The sequence below is a fragment of the Crocodylus porosus genome, unplaced genomic scaffold (assembly GCF_001723895.1).
Source record: "Crocodylus porosus isolate Cpor-Errol unplaced genomic scaffold, CroPor_comp1, whole genome shotgun sequence".
In the NCBI taxonomy this organism is placed as follows: Eukaryota; Metazoa; Chordata; order Crocodylia; family Crocodylidae; genus Crocodylus; species Crocodylus porosus.
The window spans coordinates 7,368,382-7,374,477 of record NW_017728916.1 but is presented as its reverse complement, the minus strand read 5'-3'; positions in this window follow the sequence as shown (position 1 = coordinate 7,374,477).

Here is a 6,096-nt window from a genome sequence, read left to right as displayed (position 1 = left end):
GACTCCCATTAAACAGGCAAAAAGCAAAAAAAGGGACAGCATGGGAGGGAAGAGCAAGACCAGGAGCTCAAATCTCATTCTCAAAGAGGTGTTCCCCTGAGCCAAAGCAAGCTGAGGTGCTGCTTGATGCTGCCTGGATCACTTGGCACCTTTCACGGATGAAGGCTCACAAGAGGTGGGGATGTCAGCCCCCAAAAAAGCTTTTAGTCCTGCAGCTGTTGGTGATAGCGGCAAATTATATATCCTCCTTGCTGGCTCAGTCAACAATGGACCCCCAAAAGGAGCACTGGGTTCAAGAGCCCAGCCCTCACCTTTTTTGTCCACCATTTAGGGCTGATCTCTGACACAGCAGTCTTGACCCACTGGTTTCCACCCTCTGCTCTTTCCACTTTCCCAGCATGATCTCAGTGGGGACAGGTGACAGGACAAGGAGCAATGGGCTGAAGTTGCAGCAAGGGATGTTGAGGTCAGATATTAGGAAAAACTTTCCCACTAGGAGGGTGGTGAAGCCCTGGCATGGGTGACCCAGACAGGTGGTGGCCTCTCTGTCCTTGGAGGTGTTTAAGACCCGGTTGGATGAAGCCTTTGCTGGACTGAGGCTGGTTCTGGTGTGAGCAGAGGGTTGGACTAGATGTCATCTTCTGAGCTCCCTGCCACCTGATTTATGAATCTGATACAACACAGTCTCTGCAGGGAGGGCTTTGAACCTTTCTGCTTTGACTGTTTGGGTTCTGTCTCTCTCAACTTTCTGACTGTTGATGAGCAGGTGTATATACTTAGGTTGTACCTGAAATCATCCAAAGTAAAGCAAAAGTGGGGGGAGGGTGAGAAGTGCTGGTATGTACTTGCCACTCACTCCATTTATGACCTTAATCCACTTGGGTTACGCCTGCTGCTCCCACAGCGCTCCCAAGAGCGCAGTCGGGAGTTGTGCCCTGACGCCACAGCCCCTTAAACCCAGAAATCGGGCACGGGGACGCCCTCATTGCAAGGCCCTGCCCCACCAGTTACAAATAACACCCCCCCAAATCTTACCACATTTGGGAGAAAAATAGGTTCTGAGGCTGACACATAAACCCCTGAAATTGGGGTTTTCGACTCTGTTCAGATGTTGAATTGCAGTTGGAGCTCACAGATGTTTCCAGAGCTGAAACCTTAGGGGACTGCTTTGTAACTCACCCAAACAGCTGCTGTATTTCTGGATCATCACGGCTATCACATCACTCTTCTGCTACTATATGTTTTAAAGCCATTTAGCTGCAGACCAGCTGTCATTACTGCATGGCTGTTTCCCCAGTAGGTGCACGGGCGTAAGTAACCTCCCTGCCCATTTGTTTTTGCTGCGAATATATTCATCCCAGCCATAAAGAGGCCATGCACAAGCATTTGAACTGGAGAAAGTTTTGGCCCTTGTTGCCTCCTTTTGCAGTCGAGCTCCAAGGGTGGCAAAAAACCCCAGGCATCTTTAGTCTACAACAGGCACTGCTGTAATGACAACATGGCTATTTAGCACGTTATTGGGACCCAAGCAGCACTGTGCTGTCTTGCATGCCCCGAAAAATGATTCATATGTTAGTTTTGCAACAGGCCTTTCATGTTACAGAACTCCAGTAAGAGTTAACTCCACAGGGGTCCTGAATCCACATGGTGCCCTGTGTAACCCTAGCTGTTTTGCTGACATCAGCAGCAGCCTGTTTTAGCAATTTAATTCTGTGCCCTTTTGAACTTTCTATTTTTTACCTCTCTCTAGTTTTGATTTAAGATGCTTTTATGAAAAGCCATCACATATACCAGGAGTCAGAAAACCCAAAAATCTCAAAATAAATGGAAAACAAAGCAAAGCCTCTTTAAGAGCTTATAAAAATAGAAACGGAAGTTGCATACCCTCTTCATTTCTCGAGAAAAGCATTGCTGTTTGCTCAGCACAGTCAAGGATGCTAGCAATCTGTTTCTCCTTAAGCCAGCTTGGAAAACAATCCCTTGATTGTCGTGCTGGTGTGACCAGCTGCCATGTACCCTCCTGGCTGCCTTGCTAAGTAGCGATGCCCAGGCGCAGTGGGAGTAACTTGACGCTGCCACCAGCGTCCAGCATCAAACCGCTGCCTGAGCTTTGCGGTTCCAGGTGAGCAGACTTACCTGCTTATTTCTAAAACAAACACATTGAAAGTTAACGGTGCCTCGGCTGACCACATGCTCAAGCAGGGGATTTGAAGGCAGCGTGTTGGCACGGAGCGGTAATGCAGAGCAACCTTCCTCCAAACTGACCCAAGAAGAGGGTCTCCAAGGGCTGCAAGAGCAGACGCCTGGCCAGGTCTTGTTCCCCGGATTACAGGTAACCGTGCGAGTTGGCTACTGAGAAAAGAGGCAGAGACAAGTCTAGAGCCCGACCTTTTCTTTGCATAAAAGCAAACGATCCCAAAGTCTACGTGGCTCCCGCAACCGCACAGTGGGGATTCTCCCCTGTACCGGCCGGGGCGACGTGGGAGGTGGGAGGAGGGCACGCGCCGCGTGGCAGGAGGTCTGCTTGAATTTGCCGAGTTCTCCAAATTTCCCTCCAGCCCGTGCCCCTTGTTGATAGTGGGGTGGATCTAATATTCTAAAAAATGACCTTGGAGTGGTTTTATTTAAATGTCTTTGTTTCTGAAACTTTTGGAACTGGACGGGACCAGGTCTTGTGTGGCCTTGGGAGGCTGCTGTGAGTTGGGATTTGTATCCTTGGGAAAGGAAGAGAGGGTTTATCTCTCTTCCTCCCTGCTCAACGCCAGCCTGCTGCTTCTTTACCTTAGTTTATGTTCGTTTCTGACAGGCTGTTTTTTGTTTTTACAAATTATCTAAGCATCTTAACCAAAATATATCTAGTATAGCACAATAACATTAGTACATTTGGTTACATCACTCATTACTACTAACATCTTACACTAAATCATAGCTTTATCTTATTTGGATTAGTTAATGTAGTCTTCCCTTATAATGTTTCCTTTCCAGCCTTGTGCTATGCTTAATTGTGTTTGATGGTTTCCTTTACTTTGCTGACCAAGCCGGTTGTCGCATCGGCAAAGGTTCACGCTACGGTCACCCAGAAACAGGCTGTGGGGCTCCTGCATGGCCACGCTTCTTGGCCCAGGCCCCTTGGGGTTGGCCGAGGCTGGCAATGGGGAGAGGGCACTGGCGGACTCTGGGACGGGCATGCTCGGCCTGGTTGACATGGCGCAGACAGACCCTCGCTCTGCCAGGCAGTCCCTGCGCGGAGAGGAAAGTCCTGGGATCCTGGGCTGCAACCGGTCCTGGTTTTTCTTGTGGTGACAAAGTGGGTGGACACAATGGACCTCTTCCAGGAACCCCTCCAGCACCTGCGCCTTGCTGCACAGCTTATTGCGGGTCCTGTCCCGGTAGCTCGTCTGGCTCTCCGATTCCCTGCTTAAGCCTCTGGCTCGGTGTTCAGACTTTGGGTTCAGTTTACTGGTGCGGTGGTGTTGGCCGGGTGTTGCAATGATGCTGTGAGCCCCGGGGTGTGTGCAGGGAAGTCCCAGGAGTGGAACGGAGGTCTGTAGAGGGAGTATTTGGAAAAGTTCAGTGTACGTACATTTTAAACTCATTGCTCCTTTGAGCAGGTATTCAGTGTGCTGTCTGTCTACTGGCAGGTGAGTGACCTTCCTCTAGGCAGCCAGCCCTTTCTCAGACTCCAATATGCTTGGAAAGGTCCCTTTCCACTGGAAATAACGGGGGAGGGAAAGGTCTCCTCCAATTCAAGTGGGATTCAACAGCTGTTTGGGGTCTGGATTCAGACCTGGGTCTGCAGCTGAGCCTGGCGATCGGTGCTGGGGGTCATATGGCGCTGATCTGGATCCAATTACAAGAAATCTGGCTAGCAACAACCTTTATCAAAGCGTTTCAGCTTCTCATCTAAATGTCCCCCTTTTTACTTTTTAAGAAGGCAAAAGAAGTCCCCTGAGCATCCTTTTTTTTCACCCCTCCCAAAATCGCATTGGTTTACAGTACGAGGGTTTTATTTGGGGAACTAAAAAGCTATTAATTCTGGGGAGCAGAGCGGCGGTGCCGCCACACCTCTCCCTGGGGGTGTCCAGAGCATCGGTGAGGTTTGCAGCTAGCAAGGACCAGCTGCTGCTTCCTCTGCTCGAGTCTTGGACGCTGCAAGTCGGGCTGAGGGGTGAAAAAAACCCTGTTTTGTTATCTTTGCCTTAGTCTTTGCACCGGGACTGACCCACATGTACTGATGGCATTCCTGGGAACAAGCTGAAACGGCCAGTGCTCCCAAGCATGAACAAAGCAAAGCTTCCAACATCAATGGGTTTCCTCTTCATTGGCGTCAAGTTACTCATTTCTCTGGACTTCCTAGGACTGCAGTTCTTCTGAGTTCTGCAGAAAGAAGCTGTTTGGCAAAGAAATATTATTTAATTTGTTTGTTGTGGGCATGAGAGTGACACACAACATACGGTCCATAAAAATCTATGGCTTAGGCCAAGATTGCATTGAACATTGCCTTGCCTCCTAGTTAATCATGTTGTGAGGTCAACGTGCCCTGTGGATGTATTTTCTGGGGAAACTGGGAGCTGGCCTCCCAGAAAGAGAGTGCACGTGTGTGCGTTTGCTTTGCCACGTGTTGGAAGCTTTCTCTGAACTGAGTTGTGATGGGGGGATGGGAACATTTCCCAAGAAAAAGGCAGTCACATGCAATGATGGTGAGGCTAGAAGTGACATTATTTTACTCTGACAACACGAGAGCGTGAGAGAGAGCTCCAAGGACAGTTACCTACCGAGTTATAACATTACTTTCTTACTCCAAGGCACGGCTTTAAGGGCTGTAACTCAATAAATGGATAGAAAAAAATCACAGAGGGTGGGAGCCTGCTTTGCAGTCTCCGTGATCCAACGTGCCGAAGCTGCTCAGCGATAGCGTCCCTGCTTCGTCTGACGGACCTGCTGCATGTTTGAAGGAAAGCTGCATCGAAACCAGCTCTGGAGTTGCACTTTTTCAAGCACTGACTTTGTAGTGGGTTGGCTCTTTTGGAGCGTCATTTTTATGGTATGATCAATACTTTGCACATGTGGCCGGTCTAAAGTTACTGCAACCTTCACCAGTCAAGTGCGTCATATATGTAACGTGTTGCAGGGGCCTGAGGCCCTGCGCGGCCTCTCTAGGGTGGTTTCAAAGAGGTGGTGCCCTGGGTGTTAGCTGAAAGGACATATTTGAGGTTACCCCGGGCAGTAAGTTGGTTTGTCGGCATCCAGGTTTCTGTTAGAAGGAAACGGGCTCCGTGGCGAGACGTTCTCCGTGCAAGGCCACCCAGCGACAGCTATTTAACATGCAAAAAAATAAGTCATTCATGCTTTCAAAAGCCAGATGAATACTTCCCTGCATGACTTCACAATGACCTGGTCCACATGCTGGATACCAAGATAGAGCAGTAATGAGACAAGTTGTCAACAGCTAATAAATTGTTAGAGGAAAAAGCTCACTTTCCCAAAGGTCACTGGCCCAGTTGGAGTCTTTCATTGCTGCCTGTAGCCTCTCTCTTAGTGCCATTCTGCTCATCCCAAGCATCATTAGCAAGGCGGTACACCTGCAATTATATCTCAGGCGAGTTATTTTTCACAAGTTCGAGATACAAAAGCAAAAACTCTGAAAGCTGCCCTTGATCTGGAGCCAGTGAACCTTGATGGCAGGCAAAGAATGGGCTTAATCAGAGCTAAAGGGACACTGGGCCCGATTCCAGGCTTCTCCAAATGCCACTGCCTTCTGCGGGAGCTGCAGGTGCTTTCACCTCTCCAGCAATGGGCTCCTGGATTTTGTGGCTTGCTGGTTCCCCGTGTGCAATGCTCCCTGGCTGCACCGTTGGGGGCGTGCATGGATGAGGAGGGCACACGAGACCAATGCTAATGATCTCCCATCATCACCCCGTGACCCGGCTCGACAAAGCCCTGTCTGGGATGATGCAGTTGGGGCCGGTCCTGCTCGGAGCAGGGGGTTGGACTAGATTTCATAGACATCAGGGCTGGAAGGGACCTCGGGAGATCATCGAGTCCAGCCCCCCGCCCACAGGGCAGGAAGTCAGCTGGGGTCATAGGATCCCAGCA